The sequence below is a fragment of the Anser brachyrhynchus genome (genome assembly GCF_964034855.1).
Source record: "Anser brachyrhynchus genome assembly, chromosome: 2".
NCBI lineage: Eukaryota > Metazoa > Chordata > Aves > Anseriformes > Anatidae > Anser > Anser brachyrhynchus.
In genome coordinates this window covers 76,666,561-76,692,374 of record NC_137695.1, presented here as the reverse complement: position 1 = coordinate 76,692,374, position 25,814 = coordinate 76,666,561, and the positions used below count along the sequence as shown (strand labels likewise).

Below are 25,814 nucleotides of genomic sequence, written 5' to 3'. Positions count from 1 at the left end.
AGCATTACTTTTTATTAAAATGTGTATAGCTTGTTACAGGATATTCATCTCCACATTGGCTGAGCATTTTGAAAAAGAATAATGGATGAATAATCAGCAATAGTGCATGCTAACAAGTAGAAAAGTATCTGCAGTACACTAACTGCTGTAGGATCATAGCTATGCTTTGAATACTATTAGTTGTCCAAATATTACTTGTTAGAATGAAATTTAACCCAGCTCTGTTGCATGTCACTGCTTTCCCAGCTAAAACCTTTTCTTTGAAAAATAATATGCAATTTAAATCTCACACAAATTAATCTAAATCTCACACAAATTACGTGTTTGCTGTCAATAATGGTGAGAATCAAATGTGTAGCAAATACTGTTTGTAAACATTGTTACGTCATTCAGTTACCAATTGCATTCATTATCTTGTTCTTCCTTTTCATTTAAGTTCCTCACTACTTTTGTACCACTACTTCTGAAATACTCATTTCTTCAATAAGAAACATAGATCTCTGGTCCTTGCTTGAGATTTACTTGCTTACATCCCTTTCTCTGCAAGTTTTCTTCAGCTTTAGTTTAGTTCAAAATCAGAATTTCATTTAGTAGGGTTAATTAATTAATCAGTTGGTCAAGTTACTACTATATCCCCGGAATCTTTTACTAGCTTTGCTCCTTTATCTACCGCAGAGAACTTCACTGTGAATGACAGGTTTTTGGATGCTACTTGTTAAATGCAGGAAACAGCTATTTATGTGGGTTTAAAAAAAAAAAAAAAAAAGGGTTGATTTTGCTTGCTTGCCATCTGAATGTCTGAATGAACATGGCTTCAAGGCTCTCCTCTCCTAGAAAACCTTACTGTACATGCATATGTCAACAAATCACTAAAGGAATTTTACATGGTGTTTACTTATGTTAATCTAAAGATAATAAATAAGCAATGTGCATTTTACTTTTATTTTTTTTAGTGTTAATGACAGATAAATCAATGAAAAATCAAAATGCTCATTTTCTTCTTTTCAGTTACATCTGCAAGGAAAGATGGGAACGAATATTGGAAATTTGGACATTTGTAATTCAAGAGGAACGAAGTTTTGAGGAATGGAGTTTTAAATAGAATCTCTGAGCCCAATGGCTTTTTTTCAAAAGCTGCTGTTTTGCCAGGTAAAAGAGATTACGAGTTAATTAAGCATTCTGAACCTGGGAGTCCTTGATGTGATGCTAATAATTCCTTTTTTTTTTTTTCCTAACTGCAAAAGTAGATCTGTTCTGTCTACAATATTTACCTTGTAAATTTATGTCATTGTGAGCTCCGTTTGTAACTCTCTTGTTGCTTAGAATGAGTATAGTATAAATCAAACTCTTATTCAAATTACGTTTGATGGATTTCATATTAGTTATTAGAACTTATAATACAGTTTCTCCCAGAGCAGCTGATCTGTAGCTTAGAGCAGCAAGTTCTTGTAATTTCTTATGCAACATTTTATGAAAGTGAGTAAACTATAGCTAACAGACATGGCACCTACTGTCATATTCACTTTTCAACTATCCTAGCAGGAAAAAAAAAAAAAAAAAAAGGTGCAGATGAGCTTTAAAAGACACAAATCAAAAGCTACCACTGGATAAAGCTGCAGACTTAGATTTCTTTTTCCATTAAATTTAATGAAAAAAAAAATCTAAAAGAACTGAGCGAAGCTATGCTACTGCTTGTGCAACATAAGGTTTCAACGAAACTTACCGTAAAATTGTGTCATAAAAATAAATTACATGTTATACATATTGTGAATGGTAAAGAAGTATGGTGTAAGCCTACAGATTTTTTGTGTAATTTATTTTACTTAGGATTTTCTGTCTAAATGCATTCTGGCCCTGAGTGCACCACCAGGCCCTCCTGTCCCAGGTCCGGGCCCCACAGCAGCCCCTGGGCCACCAGCCCTTGCCCCACTGAGGCCGTAGCGGGGCCAGGCTCCAACTCCCCACAGCCCTGCCCTGCCCACAGCCAGCCAGGCCCACAAATGGGCCCAAGGCCTGGCCTGGCCTACAACCCTGGCTCCAGGGAGGTGCCCAGTACCCGGGGCTGGGGCTGCCCCAGTGCCCTGCTCCTGGCTGGGGCACTGGGACGGGCCCTGCCTGCTGGGCCCTGCCCTGATTTTCACATTCCCAGTGCTTGGCCCCAGGGAACTGCTGGCCCCCTGCTGTGCCCTGGCATATAGTTCTACCTGCAATTCCTGATTTTTGGTTTGAACACAGAATTAGGCACAACTTGTCATATGTCTTCTCAGAGAAGAGTGACATGTGACAATTGTTTAGGGATTTGCAAGAGTCAGCCTCAGTGTTACCTTCTGAACTGAACTCCATAAACTGCCATCTTTGAAGGACACCAGAAGAAACAGTAGGCTTCTCTAAAGTGAACTGCAGGATTGGAGCTTGAAAAACAAACAACAATTAAAATGTAAATAAACAAACAAACTAGGGTCAGCGACTGTCTAATATAACCACATGAATGATAATTCAATAAATGTAGCATTTTTCATTCACCTCTGCTGAAGTCATTTAGTAGACTGACAAAGTATATTAGTATCATAAGGTGATTTTAACAAGTTTGTATCTCCTGATGAATAAGGGGTTAAAACTACTAAGAATCGTAAATAATATAGATAATTAAGAATGTCTAGGCAAGATGTGCAGAGCAGCGGAACACCAGATAAAGAACAAGAGCCTCGTCCTTGGAGATGTCAGAACAGGACATTGAAACCAGAGATAAAGGGAAATACCAACCATAAAACCGGTACGAACAGGATTTGTGGTTGGGCAACAGGCCAAAATTGCCCACTCAGCAGAAAACTGGACCAAAGTTGAAAAGTACATTGGGAGGAAGACTCGCAGCCTTCCTCTTCAGGACCACTGCCCACCCTTTGACGACCACTACTCAAGGACTAAAAGCAGATCTGCGCAAGCGTAAGGCACCAAGAGACTAATTAGCATGGAAAGCGAGAGTAGGCGGGGATAGGTCATAAATATATATAGGCGCTTACGAAATATCCATCGTTTTGCTGTATAAATTTGGCATGGCTTTTCGTTTCAGTATGCACAATAGGCAGAGAGATCCCCCATGCATCCAGCGCTGCTAATAAAGAATATACCACTTGAAGAAATTGGAACCTTAATCCTTGAATCACTGAGAAGCTCTGTGTGACAGTGCTTTGTGTTTTGAGGAAATATCTCCATCTCCCACAGATGTAAATGAAAACAAAAAATTCTATGCATAGGGTATAGATCAGAAACTGTTTTTCCACACACAAAGAAATATGATGGGGATGAGAAGGATGGTATGAAAGCCAGGTTCTGGAATTTATTGAACAATTAATAAAGTGTTTTTGTTTGCTTGTTTGTTTTTAATTTATTGAAATTCATAAAGTTATCTGAGATATATGCCTGAAAGACCATGAAAAAGCATTTGTATCATGTGTCAATGGTACTATCTATCTTTAAGCTTACCTCCCACTCATGGAAGCAATGACTACATCTCTTCCTAAACTGGAATATGAGCAGTCTGTAAGATAATATCTTACATGAATTTTATACAGGTGTGAAAAGGATCCCTTGAACATAAACTCCAACTTGGTTCACCCAAGTGGAAGTAATTTAATTACAGTACACATCACGATTTTAAATTAATTAAAAAAAATAATAATAATCCTTAATGTTCAACTAGCCTATTTTTTCCCATCTGCATAGAAACATCTGTGAACAGAATTTTTTAAAGCTTGTATTTTCATTAGTATGTGAACTTTGACTGGCTTATCATCTAAAATATGATTCCTGAAATCAAAATCCAGACAACTTGAATGTGTACAATTAATATGAAGTTTACAAGTTATGCTTACATAAACATGTAAAATAAAACAAACAAAAAACAACACAAACTCACTTTCTTAATAAGCACGTTTCAAGACAGCATGAACTTTAGTTAAGTTCTGCACAGTGGTTCTATTTGTTATACATTTTATCAATATTCATTCATAATATTATTTTTTATATTTTATTGTATATTAATATTTAATATAATTTAAAAAGGAAAAACAGTGCTGATTGTTCATCAAAACAAAATTGTGTTGAACATTTAACAACTGCATTATATAACTTTCAATCCTTTTTACTTCATACTGGCCCTAGACTTGTGCCATGGATATTGTACAGTACCTAAACTCTTGATGAATACTCGGCTTTAATTTGACCAAAATTGAATCTGGTTTGTGTACTGAGTTCACTTTGCAGTCCACTCAAAGCTTTTTAACATGGTCTATCATGAAACTCTTTCAAAAGTTCACTTCCAATAGAAACTAAAACAGTACTGTAAAAACACCCATAAAAAGCTAACATTTCAGATATCAGTAATAGCAATAATAAAAAATAAAAATAAAATGCATTGGCAGTATGTAAACCAATATTAAAAATTTTTTTGATCTTGCAGAGCTGAAAAAGTAAGCGTATTTTTATATTTCTGATGTTATGGGATCAAGATACATAAACTTGAACTATGAAATTATCATAAAGGTAATAAAAAGAAAAATTAGATTCTCAGTTAAAACAACACAGTTACCAAAACTAAGAAAAGATTAGGAGTGTGAATATGGAACATTAAGCAATAAATAAAAATGATACACTTGACAAATGTTGTAAGAATCAAATTAATGTTTTGTCAATGGATGTAATAAGGAGAAAAGGACCAATATTAATAATTAATAATTATTATTAAAGAGGTAAAATTTTATAATAAATCTAAAATGAGAATAGACAAAACACTAAAGAAATATTCTGTAAACATCACTAATTGCATCTATCTCTGTTATACGGCAATTCCAATGATGGATATCAATGTATATATTTCCAAAGCTACCCCCCAAACTGTCACACTTCTACTCACAGAACCACTGCAAATGCAATAGTTTTATTCACATGGATATGTAAGTATATTATATATACTTTAATTTGTAAAGATTGCAATGGAATTAGCATTTTAGTTTGGCAAAGAAGTGTGCTTTCAAAGTGATTATTACCTTTATGGAGCTTTGGTCATATCATAGACTTAATTTGGAGGATATGAACTGAAATTAATCCAGAAGGTGAAATAGGAGCACACCTAGGCAAACCTTGGTTTGTCTGTGCACCAAGACATTTGGTGTTTTCATTCAGACTGGATCTAATCCAGAGGATAACCCTCCAAAATGACCATAGTGGGGACACATGCTTTTCCGTACCAATGGTTCATCTAATAGCTCCAATCCCACTGACCTGCATTACTTTTGAACATACACAAAGGGTACTAGACAGCTGAGACAGTACTAATATGTTTTGTTTTCTTTTTTTTTCCTCAGAACTTGCAGTAACACAGGCTATATTTGCAAACCTGTAACTTTTGAGCATTCAATGGGAAACAACTTCCCAAGATTAAACAAGAGATAGAATGCAATAAATTTTATTTTTTGGAAATTAAAAATGTTTATAGAAAAAGTGGTTATCATGCTTCATGAAGCAAATTAGATTGTTTCAAGTAAATTTTAGCATCTACTTTAAACTTAGAAGAATATGATATTATAGATAGGAAGTTTAGGGCAAAATATTGCTACCAAAGTGAAGTAAAAAGAACAAATATTGCAAATACCGATTAAATTGTACAGTTTTTAGCTATATAAGCTTTGAAATAATAACATTAATTTGTACCTGAAAATAAAGTGAATGAGATGAAATTAGGAAAAAAATAAGGAAATAGACAGAAGATGATTCAATGAGAAAAATATGATGTTTATGTCATGACATTTTAGAGGGTTTGCATTATTGATGATGCAAGATGCTACAAATGTTGCGGGGAAACTTTTCCTTCTCATTTTGCAAATGAAATATCTCAAGGAAAAAAAAGAAAAAAAAACTTTGTTGCTGTTGAAAACCTGGCAATATTTGCCTTAGTAATATTTAGCAATTCACAAATTACAGGGTGGCAGCCATTACAGCTATGATAATCACAAAAAATGTAGGAAGCTGTTGTCAGTAACTAACGAAACAGTCATAGTTAATGAGTATGCTTTTCTGATAGCAAGTCTAAACGGTGACTGTTGCCCCATTTGTATTAAAATTACAATAAAAACATTCTGGAGTATCTGTGAGAGGCCAAATGCATAAATGACTGAAGTAAGTAAAATGTTACAGCTTCAGAAAGGATAGCAGTGAAAGTAAATGATTAAAAATCATACCAATGGACAAAAAAAAAAAAAAGGAATTAGCTTAAAAAAATCTAAGTTCTTACTCTACTGTTCATAGACTAGATGTTTTATCTCTATTTTTATGAGCTTTTCTGCTTCAGTGGTATCATTTAACTAAGTAGAGGTAATGTGATTTGCCACCAGTGTATTTTTGGCTGGCTTTCAATGTCTACATCCTCCTGGATAGCTTAATTTGTAGTCTGTAGTCCAATTCCATGAAGATTGACCTGATTTTCTTGCACCCTGCTACAGAATAGTCCAGATATCCAGACCTACATTCTCCCAGGAAGGCATGATGCAATTCAGATCTGGATGCAAACACACTGTCATGATTAATTCCACAACAACAAGTAGATAGGTTGTTTGAGGAGACAAGGATCGACAATTTTACCAATTCACTAGCTGTATAATTACAAGAATGTATTAATATATCATCAAGTGCAACATTCCTCATACCAGAGGAATTCAGAAATTAGGATTTACCAGTCCTGGGGCTCCAGAAATGGCAATTATTACTTAATTACTTAATTATTACTGTAATCAAAGAAAAATTGTCCTTTGACGATGGACAAGGCTATGACCTTAACACATAGATTGTATCTGGCAGTTAAAAATCTATGAGTTTTTCAAAATATTTTTTACACAGCAGATAATGCAAGGTTACCCTACTGAAATATATATTCCTCCTAATGTATAGGGAGTTAGTACAAAAAGCGCATGGCTTCTCACTAGTATTATTTTGACAGTAGCTTTCAGAATTTCTACCTTTGCATCAAGTAAGCAAAGTATTTATTCTCAATTCAGATATCACAGATAGTATGTTAGTGTCCCATGTACAGAACTTAGTACAGTAGTGTGATGCTTAAATAGAAGGTAGCTAAGAAAAAAAAAGTTATAAGCTAAGCCTAATTAGTTTCCCCTAGGATATATCAATAAAGTGAGCTTAAAATTCTCACTGCTGTTCTGGGTTAATGTAAGAGTAACATCATTGTATTCTCAATGATGTTCATAACCACGATAAAATAATTCTATTTCTTAGGCAAAGAAAAGTTGAAAAAATAGGTTTATCCATTTATTTAGTCAGGTAATAGCAAATTAAATATTAATCAAATGTATATCAAAAATCACAGGTAATATCAAACAACAGTGAAAAATCTGCAAACGTTCATGATGTTAAGAGATGAATTGGTCTTACATATCAAAGGAGCGTATCATAGAAACAGTACGAAAAAGAGTCTACAGGAGTAATTCAAAGTATTCTATTGCCAAGATTCTTGATCTTTCATTGTTGTAATGCCACATTTTTTTTTCAGTCAAACAGACTTGAAGTAAATGAATTCATGTTGGTTGAATTCATAACACTCAATAAAAACTTTATAATACATAATTTAAATATTATTTAATAATTAAAAACCTAATTATTAAAATAATAATCTGATTGAAGACTTTATGCCTCTTGCAGACTATGGTAGCAGAAATAATTCAACATTGAAATAAAATGGGACTTAAACCTACTGTGTGGAAAAATATTTGCTTATAGAAGAATCAGATCATATGGTTGACACTTTGTGCTTCAGATTCTATAAATTTTTATCAACAGTTTGCTGTTATGGTGCTTAAATTGATGAAAAAATGGCCTCAAGATATGGAAAACTCTGCATCCTGTACCACATACATTTGGTGGCTTCCTATAGATCATTATCAGTAGTCTACTTGTACATGCATAATGGCATATCACATTGCAAAGAATAATGCCCCATTTCTTCTGGAGGACAGATTTGTCACATTTTAAAGTCCAATACTTAATTTATGTTCAGTAAATTCATGAACTTTCAGACTAGACATAAAGGAGGCCTTAAAAAACATTATAGATATCTCTATGGTATCCACTCTCTGCTGATTAAATACTAACGTTACATCTACCACTACACACAATCACAAATAGATTTTGTGCTGAGAACTTCCCAGTGTTTAAAAATGAAAATCAAGAGATAATAAGATGCATGAAAATTGGATCACATACTATTTTCTCACTGACCTTCTCTTACAGAATGGTTGGAGGCAAGACAAGAATAGAATGAGATCAATTACAAGAGGTTGAAGATTTATCTTTTTAACAGAAGTTGAAAATAATATGCCTATGAGCTGCTAGTATTTGAACTTTCTCAGGAAAATACTGAAAATTCAGGTGACTTAAAATCATCTGTTTGTTCTCCATCACAAAGCTACATAAAAAATATTAGAGTGGATGTTATTTCTATCACTGTATCATGACTCCAAAGGGACTGTCCCTGAGACATGAAAAACTAGAAGATGTTCTTTTAAACAACTGAAAACGCATCTTAGTTTAGAATCACAGAATGACTTGGTGACCTTAAAGTTCCAACCCCCCTACTATGGACAGGACCATCTTCTGCTAGATCAGGTTGACCAAAGCCCCATCCAATCTGGCCTTGAACACTTCCAGGGATGGGGCATCTCAGCTTCTCTGGCCAGCCTGTGCCAGTACCTCACCACCCTCTGAGTGAAGAATTTCTTCCAAATATCTAACCTAAACCTACCTTCTTTCAGCTTAAAACCATTACCCCATGCCCTACATGTGCTTGTGAAAAGTCCCTCTGCTTATAAGCTCCCTTTATAGGAACTAGAAGGCCTCTAAAAGGTCTCCCCAGAGCCTTCACTACGCTGAACAACCCCAGCTCTCACAGCATTATTTGTAGGAGAGCTTCTCCAGCCCTCTGATCGTTTATTTTTGTGGCCCTTCTCTGAACCCACTCTAACAGGAACATGTCTTGTGCTGGTGGCCCCAGAGCTGGATGAAGTACACTAGGTAGAGTCTCACAAGGCTAGTTAGGGAACTATATGGGAATCAAAAGGTTCAACTTAAGGAGGTTTTGTTTCTAGGGCTAAAGAACGGAATGGAAAGGAAAGGAAAAGAGATTATTCTTTCAATTGTCTTACCCTTTGAAAGTATCCAGTCACCTTCAGGATCTGTATTAATAGTGTTTGCATCAAATTCCCTCCCAAAAAATCTATCGTCAGGTCATCAAAAATCTTCATAACATATTAAGCCATGATAGGTAAAAATCAAGTGTAGAGAAACAATAATAAGACACCTATTAACAGGTCATTAATGTCATCATAATTATGATCATTATTGTAATCTGATCTATTGTTTTTGAGATATATCATCTCACTAAATTAAAATGAGAGAAAAAAAAAGAAAAAAGCAGGTTCCTAAGACCAGTTATCAGTATATGTACATCATTGCATTTAAAAAGTAAAGAGAAACGACCATTCTCTATCTCTACCCAGAGATGTTTGCACGCATGAAGAAAGCAAGCACGTGATCAAGTGTGTAAACAGAAAAACCTCAGGGCTCATTAAATTTGTAGTGATTTGTGATGTTCAGCATAGACTCTCACTGTTTGGATTCCACAACCTGTAAGAGATTAATATAAACATAAAATAAGAGGCTAAAGCATCAAAATTGTGTTTAATATGAAAGGGGTTAATTAAAAGGGATGCATAGTGCATTACATTCATAGCAAAATCACACCATAGAACAAGTAGCGGAGAAAAGAGATCACTGTAGTTAGTGCTTTGTTCTGATGACCCTGGTCAGATAAGTCTATCTATTTGCCATAAGATGAATAACTACTAATTTTGCAGATTTCTTCTCTGAATAGTCATTATACTTTTTAAAATTCTTTCTATGGAACACCAGCTTCAGATATACTATTATACAGATATACCAGCTTCAGATATACTATTTAAGGGAAGGATTCTCCTTGTAAACTTACTTATCTACAAAACCAATAGAACAAGAATGGGAAGAGAGTACTCAAACTCTCTTAGAAACTCAAACAATTGTATGTAGGCTTATATGCAAAGCTTCACTGACTTGAAATAATTTGAAGGAAAAGACGTCTTTCCCACTTTGCTCAGTACTTCTAACATTACAACAAAATCTCTCAACCACCAACACTTCAGTTTACAGCTTGTATGTCATGCCCTCATTTTCAGTGAAACCTAGCAGCCTCTGCTCATCTTTTTCTTGCATATACTATTCTGAAATTAAAGAGCTGACTAAGAATAACTCATACTGCCATAAGAAGAGTCCTTAATCAGTGAAAGGATATTATAAACCCAAATATATGAAATTTGAACATAATAAACCTGTTTTATTATCTATGAGAAAATATACTCTTCTGTAGCTCAGAAAAAAAAATCTGTTATCAAAACCCTTTGCATATTCAGCTATAAATCCAGATAACCTGTGATCCTACCTAATTCAGATGCAATACCCTCAATAAAGCTGATGAGACAACCGTAACACATTTTAAAAGCTTCCATACTTGTTTGCTGCTCCCTGTTTTCTGTTACAAAGAAACATTTCTGTTAAGAAACACTTCTAATAAAATAAAAAATAACCATAGCAAAGCTATGACAACAAGGAAAGAAATGGGAGAAGGAATAAGTTCAGATTTATTTCTGAGTATTTTTTATGAAGTTTAACAGTGTTAATATCAAGCCCATGCACTTCATTTTTTCTGGTAAATATCTGTACAAGGGTCAACATCCATCACCACAAGTATTAAGTCCTTCAACACTGAATTATATATACACGTTAATAGAAAATTCACAATGTAAAAGGAAGAGCTACAATTCTAACCTTGAACACATACATAAAAAGCATTCATTGAACTCATTTGAACTCTAAATTGATTTTTACTAAACATCACTCAAGGCTAAGTGAATTTTAGTTAAAAAGTTACTATGGTATCATCTGTCCCTCTAACAAGGATGTCAAAAATAGCCTCTGGTCTACTTCCAACTGAGCCCTTATCTTTTGCAGCAACCCATCTGCTGTAACATCAATGAAAATGGATTTTTTTTTCTGAGTATATTTAAAATGCATTGACAATTATTTTAGGTATTGCAATATGCATGTGTATTAAATCTGCTTATAACTTAATGTTTGTAAGTGAAATACAGACAACAAAAAGAATCTTTTTGCTATGGTCCATGAAATTCATTTAGGGAAGATTTGTAGAACAAAGTCATTTTAAGAGTTCCTTTTCTTTGATATCTGACACTGTGAATAGAGTGACTAGTTTCTCTAAGTGTAAATTAAAAGGGAGGTAAAGAAATCTCCTGGAGGTATTGAGTCAGACTTAAACCAACCATACACATATGGGAATTAGGAATTATGTGCATTTTCATTTCATCTAAAATTTATATTTGTAATATTTATTCTATGGTTTGTAAACACAACAAAGAAGACAAGACAAGAGGTAACAAGCACATTGTCTGAACGTAAGGAAACACTCTTTAGTACAAGGGGCTGACTGAGCACTGAAGCAGATTACTCCCAGACATTGTGGAGATGTTCAAAAGCCAACTGGACATGATCCTGGGCAAGCCTCTACATTGTCTTGTTTGAGCAGGGCTTTTAGACAAGATGACCTCCAGAGGTCCCTTTCAAACTCAGCCATTCCATGACTATGCAAATGAAGAGAATGAATTAGGGGATTCAAGTAAAGCAAGGAAAAGGAAAAATGGAGGGAGATCACAGCATACCTGTCAGCTACAGTCACTGGTCTGGAAGATCAGCAATGTAGGGATTAATTTCACTTTTTTTCCCAGCTTCCTGAGTATTTTTAAATGAAATTTGCTCCTCTGCTCTTCAGAATTTTAATGTATAAAAGAAAGAATATTTATCTGTCTTACTAGCTTGTTGATTAATTCATACACCTGGAGGTATTTTACAGAATCATCTAAAGAACTACTAAATTTGCTACCAATAAAATGAGTATGATGTAGTGGTAGTAAAACTGAAATAGAAGTGAAAACGAGAGCAGCAGTGGGAGCAAAAGCATATTTTGAAGATTTGGCTGTACAGCTGAAGGTCTTAGTTTCTTTCTTCAGTGCTAACCAGAAGCATAACATAGAATCATAAAATGATTTGGGTTGGAAGTGACCTTAAAAATGATCTAGTTCCAAACCCCCTGTCACAGGCAGGGACACCTCCCACCAGAAGAGGTTGCTCAAAGCCCCATCCAACCTGGCCTTGAACACTTCCAGAGATAGGGCATCCACAGCTTCTCTGGGCAACCTGTTCCTGTCCCCCATCAACGTAAGTCATTCATGGTCACACATAAATGAAAACAGATTTGGTAAGAGATTTGTGTTTTATTTTAAGATTAAGCATGGGTACATAATAACAATAGCATAAAATATCATCTGTTGCTCTTAGTTAGGAGTAACAATTTCACCTTCAAAGATGATCAGACTACTGGCTGGTTGTCAAGTTAAATGAACAGATGATGGGTAGTATCTTTCGGAAGTACTTTTTTGGAGTACTCTTTTTATGAGTACTTTTACCTATTTGTTGCTCCCCCACCTTTTTTTTTTTTTTTCCAGAATCAGAAAAATGAAGGACCACAAAAAGAAAAACAGCTCATTGTTAAATATCTTCATATTCAGGAAAAAAAATGTCTATACCACTTTTCCAGTGTAATTTTGCTGCAGGGTTTTTCAATGTCAGAGTTGTTTTATTAACTAAAAAAGACATTTGAGTCCAATATTTCTGAAGTGATCCGTGGCAACTGCCCATTATTCATAGAAAACACAATGCAATTCAAATTATCTTAGCCTGTCTCTCACTGAGTGAACCCTGAGCTACTGACTGAGGACAATAGGACTGCTCAGACAAGAAAACAGACCAGAAATGATAAATAAAGGAAAAAAAAATAATAAAGCCATTCCAGTGGAGCAACAGCATTATAAAAATAATAATAATAACATAATAATAATAATAATAAAAATAGTTTCTCAGTTTAAGATGAGAAGCTCCAGGGGCAGAATACTTCATTGGGGTGAGGAATGGGAGCACAGGTAGGGCGGAACACTTCAAAGCAAAGGAAATCTGTCATGCCATAGCTGCAGATGCCTAATGAAGCCTCTGGTACCAAGAATGGTCCTGGCAAGATATTTTACCTCCCCATTTGTAAAACATGGATGATTACTTCCCTTGTCATTTGTTGCTATCAAAAAAGTGTTCATATAAGGATAATCCACCTGCATTTATTTCTGAAACAGTCATCCTCCCAATATTTTGACTTTATGAATTATTTCAAAAATACAGAAGGAAAGTTCTGACCCAAACTTCAAATGAAACAATTTAGAAAACATTCTTTACAAATAAGATAAAAGACAAGCTGGGTAACAACAACTTGCCTGATAATATGCTTTAACCACTATTGCATTCAAAAATATAATCTTAATTATATACTTTACGTAATGTGGCAGGGCCAGACTGCTAGGGACAAAGATGATGAAAATCTGCACAGTTTGTGCTTGCTTTCTACTGTTATACAGTGTTTACTGTAGTCTAGTATATCCAGTTAAGCTTCATACTCTGAGGGAACACTTATCTTCTCTTCCAGTGCCCAGTCAACTGTATTAAAATAGAAAAGGGCAATACTGAATAGTGGATTACTCCAGCTGCATAGGTGTTAGAGAGCCACATTTGCCTTATGTTCAGACACACAGATTTCTTATTATGACATTGTTAAAAATTTGGCCTTCTATCCTTGAAATGGCAACCATGTATAGGAAGCTAACATAGAACTCGTGAACTAGGGATAAAGGACATCAAATAACATCAAATTTGAGTACTTCTGTGCATGTAAACATGCATAACTCACAAACTACAGATACACAAAAGTACTCAAGAAGACTCCTATCACATTTTTAATAACTTGAGAGATTTAATGATATAAGATTTGACTGCCTTGGTTTCTGGGAACTATATACCATGATGGAAAAAGTGGAAAAGTCATAAAATATATAAACTTGTAAGTGATGAGTTTTATATTGGAAGAGGAAATACATATATAGATTGTAGTACTCAGAAAAATATCTCCCTAGTCGCTGCTGTTTTCAGTAACTACATTTGTGAATGACCCACTCTGTCACTATTACTTCAGAAAGAAGTAGAATCACAGTAGGCCCGAAACTTTTCCAGTCTTTTGTTTTGTTTTTTGAACCTGACAAAATTTGATTACACTACACTTGGTGGACGAGCTGTTATCACACAGTTTCTTCTGTGTTTGGTTATTAAAAACAGAAAATAAATATTAAATGTTAAAGCTTATACTGTTAAAAGTGTGATGCTTTCTATTTTTATTTTTTGCTTTATTCTGCTGGGTTGCTTTTTTTTTTTTTTAAACTTTCCCAAAAATGTCAAGAGAAAAATACACAGGAAGTTTGAAAATACACAGGATATCCCTCGTATTTTCCCCAGTTCCCCATGACAGCCCTATTTCTAAATTGGAGAGAGATGGATTTGAAGGCTGGACCATTCAGCAGATAAAGAATTGACTGGATAGCCGCAACCAGAGAGTTGTGGTTCACAGCTCTACATCCAGGTGGGGGCTGGTGATGAGTGATGTCCCTCAGGGGTCTATCTTGCGACCGGTGCCATTTAGTATCTTTGTCATAGACAGTGGAATCGAGTGCACCCTCAGCAAGTTTGCGGATGACACCAAGCTGCACTCGACAGAAGGGAGGGATGCCATCCAAAGGGACCTGGACAAGCTTAAGAAGAAGTAGGCCCACATGAACCGCCTGAAGTTGAACAAGTCCAAGTGCAAGGTGCTCTACCTGGGTCAGGGCAATGCCAGACATGAGGACAGACTGGATGAACAACTCATTGAGAGCAACCCTGCGGAGAAGGACTTGGAGGTTCTGGTAGACAAGAAGATCAACATAGGCCAGCATTTTGGGCCCAAAAGGCCAACTGCATCCTGGACTGTTGGCAAGGCCAATGTAGGTCGACAGATGTGACTGTCCCCCTCTGCTCTGCACTTGTGAGGCTCCACTTGGAGTACTGTATCCAGGTCTGAGGCCCCCAGCACAAGAAGAACCTGTTAGAGCAGGTCCAGAGGAGGGCCATGAAAATGATCAGGGGGCTGGAGCACCTCTCCTATGAAGGAAGGCTGAGAGACCTGAAAATGTTCAGCCCAGAGAAGAGACGGCTCCAGGCCGACCTCATTGTGGACTTTCAGTATTTTAAGGGGGCTTGTAAAAAAGATGGAGAACAACATTTTGCTCAGGCAGATAATGATAGGACAATAGGGAATGGTTTTAAACCAGAAGAAGGAAGATTTAAACTAAACGTAAGGAAGAAAAAACTTCACTCAGAGGGTGGTGGGGCACTGGAGCAGGTTGCCCACAATCATACAACAGAATCGCACAACCATTAGGGCTGGAAAAGACCTCCAAGATAGTCTGGTATAACCATCCCCCTATTACCACTATCACCCACTAAACAATGTCCCTAAGCACCGTATCCAACTTTTCCTTTAACTCCCCCAGGGACAGTGACTCCACCGGTTGCCTCCCTGGGCAACCCATCCCAATGCCTTACTAATCATTCTAAGAAATTTCTCCTAATTTACAACCTGATTTGGAAGATGAGGATGCCCCATCCCTGGAGGTGTTAAGACCAAGTTGGACGAGGCCCTGGGCAACCTAATCTAGCGGGTGGCATCCCTACCCATTTCCGGAGGGTTGGTACTAGGTGATCTTTAAGATCCCTTCCAGCCCAAGCCATTCTATGATTCTATGATCTCGTTAACAAAAAATTCTCAACCAGCAACTCTCTTCTTTTATCCCTTTCCCCACCGTTTAGGAAACTCCCTCAGTATCTAGCTGTTTAAAACTATGCAGTTAACTGGGCAATGACAAACCATGTAACTTTACAGAGGTAGAATAATACTCTATTTTTCTATTTATTACTTGTTGTAGCCCACATAGTAGATGTTCACAGTAAATACATTCATTTCTCCATCAAAACTCCTGAAAAGCAGGATTGGGTTCTTCATTGCACCCTAGCAGTTTCTGAATTCAACTTAACTGGTTGGCAAAGCTAAAAGCAAAATCTTATAATGTTTAATGCCAAATGAGGAGTGACATTTTTTCTCATATTGCCAGATGTAGAGATTTCTGTCTGTTCTTGTAACACGTCAACTGAAAGAGTGATCTGCAATTAAGGTACAACTCTAACACTGTGGTGTAATCCTTCCCCTCATATTCTCTCTCTTGAGATGTGCTTTGTGCGCATTGCCTGGCACAAACGGACACTATTCCTGATTGTGCTATCAGAATTAATAATAGGAAACAAAATGCCACTGAATTAAGCAGAATTACATACTAATAATTAATACATTAATGTAAATAAACACAGTAAAGATTGCATCCTAGCATGATTAATCTCTTGGACATTGACTACTATTGGCAGGTGAATTACAGTGACTGTGTATAAAACATTTTTTAACATATTTGATTTTTTTTTAATAATTATCATACCAAATTTCGTATTTGATATTCCCAAAGTATCTTTTTCAGGCTGGACTGGCTGATATAGGTGCTCTTATGTTGAGATTTTAAGTATTTCACTGTGTGCATAGATGACAGCTATTTAATACATCAAGAACTCACATTTCTAAAATTTTCTGTTGCTTAAATATACCTTTGCATGTTATTGTATATGCTATGCCTTTTACAAAGCAGATTCTAAATGAAAGAAGACTTTCTCCTCTTTCTGTCTCCAACTACCAAACCCTTTAAGTTTTCCTCAGAAGTTTTTTTTTTCCCCCCTCTAGACTTCTATTGATGCTCACAGCTCTTCTCTGGATTTTCTTCATTGGAGAGACATTCTTGAACAACAGTAGGTATTGTAAACTACTATCTGTGCTGAGCACTATTTGTATCTGACATCACAGACTTCTCCTATAATACCAACTGCATGCCCAGATTACTTATCTAGTAGACTCTTCTGTTCTTGAAGTTTTAAATACAGTAATACTGACAGAGACACTGCCATGGATCAGAAATGGTACTATGACAACCACCAGATAAACAGTCATTACCACTTAGCTGCTCTCATGCTTTTGGCAGACAACTGCTTTGAAAGCTTATCATGTTTCCTGAACTTCAGTTCATTTTATGCATGTTTTGTGCCTACATTTCAGTTTACCCTCTAAGGAGTAGTGTTTAGCTGAATACCTATTTGTTATTTTTGTACTGATAGTTGGTTATGCTGATGTGCCAGAGTGGCAAACTGAGTGTAAGTGATTTCTCAAGAACAGGGTAGGCAACTTCTGAAGAACAAGACATTGCACAGAACAACAGATACAGATGTTTGGGGGAGTGTGGTATGGCCAACTGCTGGCTGAGAAGAGGGGAAGCCTGGGAGCAGTAACAGGCCTCTTTCACTTGCCACCTTCAGGACATTATAAACTTTCCTCAGTAGAGAGCAAAAAATTAAGTAGACGTCTCCACTGAGGTATACCACCATCAAATTGCCAGAGAAACACAAAAACTGTGTTTTTGTGTTCAGTTACACAAAACTGTACCAGAAAGCCCAGTAATCAAAACATTCTGGCTGAACTTGGGCTTTACAGAAAAATCCTTTTGCCCAGCAAAATATTTGTGATTCTTGATAGCTCCACGCTTCGCTTTGAAAACAGGCTGTTTGGTACTCAGTAAACAAGATTTAAAGCCCCTTTTCATGTAGCCTTTGGATGTAACTTTTTAAGTGTTCGTGTCTAAGTATAGTGAATATTTTTGCAAGGACAAGAAAAAGATGTAAATTAGAGCATCTTGGATGATCCTATGGATGTCACCAAGGCTGCACAATTTTTTTGCATCAATCATTCTATTTCAAGTGAAATGCTATAGCATTTCTTTGTAAAAGTGCTTAATTTTGAATATATTATTTTCTATTTGGTCAGCATTTTGTTTTCTGGGATTTGACATAAAAGTACCTGAGAAGATAATTAAGCCTTTTCTTGAATGTCTGAAACTGCAGCTATGCTGAGGGACACAGGACAGTAACAAAATCAGTGCTCTTTAACTCTGCGTATTGGTAAGGAGGTTTGGGGGGGGGGGGAAAAAAAAACAGTGAACCTGAGTATTGGTAATGGGAAAAATGTGATTGTTGATAACAAATATATACATTAAAGACTGGGCATACTACAAGCCAGAAGGCAAAATCTGTTTTTACATTCCTCCAACTACTAATTTTGAAATTTAATATAAAACTATAGGGATTGAACTAATGATTTTAAACAAACAAACAAAGATTTAAAAAACGAGACACAAACTTAAAAGCTGCAAGACTCCCAGGGCAAATTCAGTGTTATCCTACACAGGAAAACTGAAAATAGTAAACACTGGCAAACAATGTTATTTTCATCTCTGCAGCTAAATGAAATATTTTGTTTCGTTACAAGTACAATTTCTTGTCAAAAATCATTTTAGGCTAAGTTTTTCATCCCATTTTCCTTACAACCAGTGCTTAGTTTCACTCCCACAGGTGCAGAACTATGGACATTGCACTGTTAAGCACTGTAAAGGCAGATCTGAAGAAGCAAGGAGATTTCATATTGAATAAAGAAGAGAGGGTGGTATCTAGAAAACAGCAGCATTAAGTTCTAGCTCTCATTCCAAAGGAATTGAAATAGGTCATCCCTCCACAGACCATGACTATTTTCCTTTACTGAAATTGTATCACTTCAAAAACATTGCTAATATTTTTGAGCCTTGAACCCATTGCCCCAAGCCTCACCAGAGAATAACATACATCATGCTGTCCGAAGGATAACTTCCTGCTTTATTTTTAAAAATAACTTTACATCTGATACTTATAAGGAATTACTTCATTTTTCATTGTGAAAAGACATTTAGTTAAGGGAACTGTGATGCTACCAGCCTCTATTACCTACCCTAGAATGCTTACTAAAAATGCCTTATTTTTATTAATATATTTTAAATTTCAATATTTCATTTAGAGTTGTCAGTGCTCGTACCAAAATAATAAAATAATTGTGTATTAGAGATAAATAATAACAATGAATAATAATGGATAAATAATGATGAATAATAATGAAGATGAAAGACAGCAGTATTTTCAGTTGAGAGACATCGCATTCAGAAAAAAAAAATCACAATATGTAGTACATTATGTTGTTGACAAAATATTTTATCTTCATTTCCTCAGGTTTCTTTCTGTGTTAATAAGTTACTGCCTAACTGGTTACCTACCTCAGAAATGCTGAAATTTTCAGCACTACTAGTGTTTTTGAGGAGAACTGATGGATTTTTTGATTACTTATTATAGTCATCCTGATTTTGTTTTCGTGTAATTGTTAACAGGATCAACTCACAGGTACAGATAATAATAGTGACACAATATAGATATTTGAAAGTTTTAGCCATGGAATCTGACTTCCCATTTTTACTAAAGCTGCTCAATATTAATAAAGTTGGAATAGGCCAACCAAATTATTCCTTACCTAGCTTGCAATTCATTATTAACCATCCTTTTCCCCTGTTAAAGTAACTTCTTGTGCAGCACCATACCAAGAACTACCTTACTTTTATTTTCTTAGAAAGTAAATTATCCTGTTAAGTTCTTCTAACATAGATTTTTGCCTTTAGTGATTAACTTCACCCCGTTTTTATTCACTTCTGTCACCTCTTATTAGGTTTTCCTCTAAAATCTCTTAATTGAGATGAAAAATGTCTATTGAACAGATCTGTTCTGCCTATTCTTTTTTAAATGTAGGTACAATATTTGTTATTAATCATTCCTAAGGCCTGATGTTTGACTTGATAGATGTATGAATAAGCTCAAGAAACTTGCAATTCCATGTGCCAGCTGCTTCTGGTATGGCAACGCTACAATCATCCTAATTTGAGCACTTTACAGCACAGGGAGTCACAACCACAATCCGAGAGTTTCACCATCACATCCCTATCCCTCACATGCTTCTCTTGATAGTTATGTGATAAAGACAGACTTATTGCACTTCACCTTGATTATGCAGCAATGCACATGTGGCACAGCTGTACATGGGTTAAACTGTACCTGAAAATGTAGCTCCCTGAATGCTTTATCTACTACAGACAAGGAAGTTTCCATGTTCATGGTTTCATTTTCATTCTCCATATTGTCTTTGCTAACACCATGTTTCAGAGTCCTTAACAAAGACTTGTACAAAGCATTTATCTTTCTTTCAAGATAAAGGTAGATTTTTTCTATTTCTACTAGAATAACCCCTCCTTCCCTTACTTCTTTAAAATTTATTTTTTTTTATCTAAGTAACTCCTTGATGACTGTCAATATGCTTTGAAAAGTTTAATTTATTATAACTGTTTGTTTCCCATTTCTCTTTTTTTTTCCCCCCTTTTAAATTATGGGGTTGGTGGTTCTGTTCATTTTCTGGACAGCCTTTTTTGTTGTTGTTTGTTTTCTTCATTCCTTTGGTCTTATATTCAGCTTACCTGGCAACAGACTATCACAGGAATATGACACAGCTGCTTGGTTTTTAGTCTGCAAGAGACTCTAGCCTGAATAAAAATTTTCCAATATAAGAAGTCCACAAAATGACAGGTGATTGTGAGGCAAACTACACATCACCAACAGTTCAAACATTTTGTTGAAAAATTACCTTTATAGAAAAAATGTTGTGTGCTAGACTTCTTTTCTGCGTCTGGAAGTGGAGAATTCTTGTTTCTAACTGATGAAACTCTAACTCGTGTCTCACCATCTTGAAAAGATCCTGCCTACCAGTTATCAAACACCTGTATCTGTGAGAACAGCAGCAACCATTTGAAACGGCTTTTTAACCAATTGTAGCTGTGGTTCTTCAGGGAACTGTCATCAGTTCAGAATTCCCAACAAGTTTTGAAACCCTCAAATAATAATACAAACTTATTATAGATCCTCGCTATGCTAATTCTTGCCTCTTGTATGCACAGCTTTAACACAGCTATTTGGAGGTTTCTGATACGCTGTTGAGAAATGCATACACACAGATGAATGTACAAGCACTTGCAACATGTCTAAGAAATACTTTTCTTTCATAAGCAACTGTTCTTTAGGGACTTTCAAAGCATTGCCCTGAAATTTTGAAAACCATGTTCAGAAACGCAGTAAGGTTCTTTCTTTAAGGTATTTATTCTAAAGTTGTTGTGGTTGACTCTAGCCAGCAGCCAAACAACTACCCAGCTTCTCACTCCCTCCCCTTTCCATGGGATAGAGAGAAAATAGAAGGGTGAAGATAAGACTCATGAATCAAGATAATGATCATTTAACAGGAAAAGAAAAAGTGTGTGTGTGTGTGTAGCAAAAACAATTCATCCACTACTTCCCATCAGCAGGTGGATGTCCAGCCGTGTCCTAGGAAACAGCAACATAGCAAAGTTGCTTGGGAAGACAAACAACATAACTGTGAATATTCCTCCTTCTTCCACTTTTCGATGATCTCTTATTGCTGAGCATGGCATCACCATATGTTATAGAATATCCCTTTGGTCCACTGGGGTCACTTGTCCTGGCTGTGTGCCCTCCCAGCCTCTTGCCCAACCCAGCCTTCTCACTGGAGTCACAGAGTAGGAAAAAGAGAAAGCCTGGACACTGTACAAGCACTATTCAGTAACAGCCAAAACACCGGGGTGTTATCAACACTGTTTTAGCCACAGCTATGAAGTACAGACTAATTCCAATGAGTGTTAAGAGTTATGGAGTCCTAAGCTCCCTTTAGAAAAATCCACTGTGTGTCATTCCATAATGAGAAATACAATGCAACAGCATGTATTAAGCACAGTCTGACACACCTAGTGATTTTTAATGAAATCTCTGGTGTGGCATCTGTACAATAGTACCACTGCTTATTGTTTTTCCCTCTGATGCTGTGAAGTTACAATTCAGTAAACTTCCACTTATCACCACATTTCTGTACAGACTTACATTGACCAGACAAACAACCTCAGCACACTAAGTTTAGCTAAATTATCTGAAAGAATGCTTGTTTACTGTATGATGTTGCGACTACTTAAGGAAGCTTAGAGGAAAAGATCTAGAAAGCTGAGTTTCCTTGTTTGAGGGAAAGTATAAATTCAACATCATCATTTCTTTTCCTTGTTCAGCTTTGAAACTCTGGCCTTCTCTGATGTGGTTTTATTGATTCATCTGAGTATTTCTATCAGTCTGAAGTGTTTCATTCATGAAATATCTTTTTTTTTTTAACCTTTCAGATCTGTAGCAAAGAGTGTTTCTGTAGGACAAACATGGCTGCAAAGTAAACTTAAAACTCAACAAAACCTTGAGATTTATTCCACACTGTTAATGAAGAAAACCTTTTTTTTAAAAATCAAAATTCAGCAAGCTGTATGGCATCAATACAACTATGTCCATTCACAATGTGAACTGCTGTAAGAAATCTTTAAAATATCCCAATTAAAGAGAGTCAGACAATTACAAAAAATAAGACCACAATTGCATCTTTCTCTCCTCTCAACTTTTTCCTCTGTCTCCCTTTCTCCCTTCCTTCCCCCCAGTCCCTCGAATCAAGTGGACTTACCAGAGCAATGTTAAAAGGTCTAGCTGATGTCTTATCATTCTCTACAGAGCTTTGACGAACATCAAAGTATAAAAGCCTTTACCAGCTGTAAAAAAGTTTTAGGAGAAAACAGAAGTGATTAATAGCAATCACATCCTGTGCATTAAAGAACCCAGGAAAAACTAACAAAACAGATCTAGTTCTTTCCTCAATGATATTTTTTCATCTCCTCTCAAGCATTCTACTTTCTGCTGTTGACTGAAGAGACAAAATGATATGAGAAAGATGGATAAATATTTATCCATATGGTATGAAAGTGCCCATTATAAGCATAACTCGAAAGAATTTTTAAACTTTAACTATGTATTGGATTAAAAAAAACCAAACACAATATTAATCCCACACAACAGCACAGTGATTTCTTCCCAGAGCTGTCTAAACAATGCTAGAAGAATATCAGCAACAACTAAAAAGCAAGATACCTATATTCCATTATCACTTTTTTTTTTTTTAATTTCCAATAATGCAATCACATCAGTGAAGCAAGCATCTGAAAATGACAGACTAAACTACACATTGGTGTTACTGATGCTACATAGAGGACATGGCTTTGCTTTTTTGAGCAAATGGCCTCTTAGCAAAACTGTAGCGTAAAGCAGCCAGGTCTACTCTACTCTCAAGTGGACAGGAGGACTTAGGTAAGACTACTTACACTGAACTTCACACTAAATTAAACACACAAATCCACTAATTCTGACACACATGAAGCTCTTATAGCTCTTAATGCCATGAACTGTAGATATAGCTGATTTGGCTTTTCACAAATGTTAAACTGCTTAATTAGCTTCAATTTAGAGCTAGGTCAAATCCACATACCTCCATCACTTTCTCTTTCAGCCAACCTAATTGCCTGGAAGTCTTTCTAGCACTGACAGCATCATCAGTCTGCTGCTTTCCAGATTACAAAAAGAATAACACAAATGAAAAACTGCAAAGTTAAAGTCAAAGGACAGAGGGAGACTGAAGAGACCTAGAAGCAAAAGAAATGAACAGACCTCAAGAGGTCATAAAAGAATTTGATTCCAACTTGGAAAAACAGTAGTAGTCCTTCAGTTATCTATGCAAGGTAACACCTACCAGAGACAAATAAAAATAGTTTCCATTTAAGAAATAAAATGTATATATAGGTACGTGAGACCAGCCACACTACATACAAGGATACTAAGGGAGATGGGCAATACCATTGCAAGGTAGTTCTCCATCATCTTTAAAAGGCCATGGTGATTAGGGAACCTCCCTAATCTGTAATCAACAGCTCAATATCTGAATAGGTGTCAGCTGTGGGTGCAATTATCTTATTACTGTTTAATGTCTTTGATAACAACCTTGATAAAAGGAGAATGCATGGTTGTTAGACAGATATGATGCCTCAATGCCCTGCAAGCTAGAAAGCCATCTAAAGCTGAAGTATGGCTATGAAGGCCTTAGAAAGGCTTACTGCTTTTATGCTCAGGATGATTTTCTCTACAGTTGCACACTATTTAATCTGAATCTCTAAGTACCCAAGCCAAGTTAGCATGTCTTCAAAAACAACAAAAATCCTATACCTCAAAGAGATACCACTAAAAAGAGGTGTCTACATTTTAGAACTTATCTAAATTTGGAAGTGGGAGAAATATTCTGGAATAAAACATCATACATATAGTAATGCATTGTGTTTATGTTCACAGTTTTTCAGTGCCTTTGCCTTCCTAATCCATGAGTGCTGGGAGGCATTCACTGGGACATGTAGCAGTCCAGATAACATCAGGTTTTCCGGACACTGTAGAACAGCCAAAGAGCACAGATTTAGAAGAAATAGAGCCTAAGGCCTGAAAACCTGAGTTTAAACAATAACCATAGATGTTAGGGAAATGCATGTAAAACTTTTACAAGCCAATGTCTCATAGTAACAATTTTCCTGATTTTTCCTGGGATGATAGGGACAGAAGGAAATGTTCTTGAAAAACATGAGGAAAGGCTAACAACTCTCAAAGCTCAGAGACTAAAAACATGATGAGGTATGTAGCTTCTGAACTAAGTATGAGAGTAGGAAACTGTGCTTTGGAAAAATGTTAATTTTTACTCTTTTTTGGGGTGCCAAACTTGTGGTTTTGCATGTTGATGATTTCTGGCCTGTATTTTTTAGGTTTAAATGTGTGAAGTTTTTGTTGGAGAAGTTCTCATCTTGATTTCCTTTTAGGAAAGATTCAATAGAATGATTTCTTTTATTTAAGAGCAAGACTACATTCATGTTTTTAGCTGTTTCTGCAAACTAGTTGCACTTTTTTTTTTTTTTTCCGTTTGAAAGAAAATATTTCTAGCCATTTTTTTTCTAGGAAACTAAGCTTTTGCATTATGCCTTTTTCTGGTAGTCTCTGTATGCTGCCTCTGTGTTCTTCCATTGCCTAATGCAGTACAGGGACTTCAATCCAGTGTGAGCATACTGGAACATTTATGTGTCTCTTTATACAGTGTATAGGGCAGTGATGTCAGAAATACTGAGCCCAAGAACAAGATGGTTTTAAACAGCATGGTGCAGCACCTCTCCTGGCTTTCCCAAGCAAATGCTGTGATAACACTCATTCCACTTTCACAACAAGCTCATTCAGATGATGGTATCTGAAGATAACTGTATTCTACTTTGCAAAGATACCTTTATTCTTCACAGATTTGAGAAAAAAAAAAAAAAGTTATTGCAAGAAAGAGTGAGCAAGGGTGCAATAGACTTCTTACCCTTCACACAAACTGAATTCAGATTTACAATTCAGTTTGCAATTTTGGTTATAACAGTAAGCTTCTACATTGCAGGTATATGTTTGAAAGATGGCAGAATATCCAACTAAAAGCAAGAAAGGCTTGTTGAGATTTCATGGGGAGCAGGGCGAGCAACTTCACTGGCTTGTTCTCACACACCACGACCCTTCCACCCTTCTTCCCATCTCCCACTGACTTCTGTGAATCCCTTCTGCTTCTTTTGCTAATACCTTTGCTTTATTTAGTCCACAGTGGCATTTATTAAGTTCAAGAATATGATCTGACACCCCAAAACACTCTGCAACAAAGCAAATCCAAATTAGACTCTCACCAATAAGTAACAAGTGCAGCTATC

At 36.0% G+C, this 25,814-nt stretch overlaps 1 long non-coding RNA gene across 3 annotated transcripts; it reads right to left on the bottom strand.

The window, feature by feature from the left end:
* Positions 1 to 1,569: 1,569 nt before the first annotated feature.
* On the bottom strand, positions 1,570 to 25,814 carry LOC308190636. Of its 3 annotated transcripts, none has more exons than XR_013947418.1 (4): positions 23,801 to 25,814; positions 23,540 to 23,693; positions 22,685 to 22,769; positions 1,570 to 9,687 (listed from the first exon to the last, which is right to left on the bottom strand). It is a non-coding gene; the product is annotated as an uncharacterized lncRNA (long non-coding RNA). The 3 variants fall into 3 exon arrangements; XR_013947420.1 differs by lacking the exon at positions 23,801 to 25,814 and adding an exon at positions 23,719 to 23,796 and having other exon boundaries at positions 23,540 to 23,611; XR_013947419.1 differs by lacking the exon at positions 23,540 to 23,693 and having other exon boundaries at positions 23,801 to 25,805.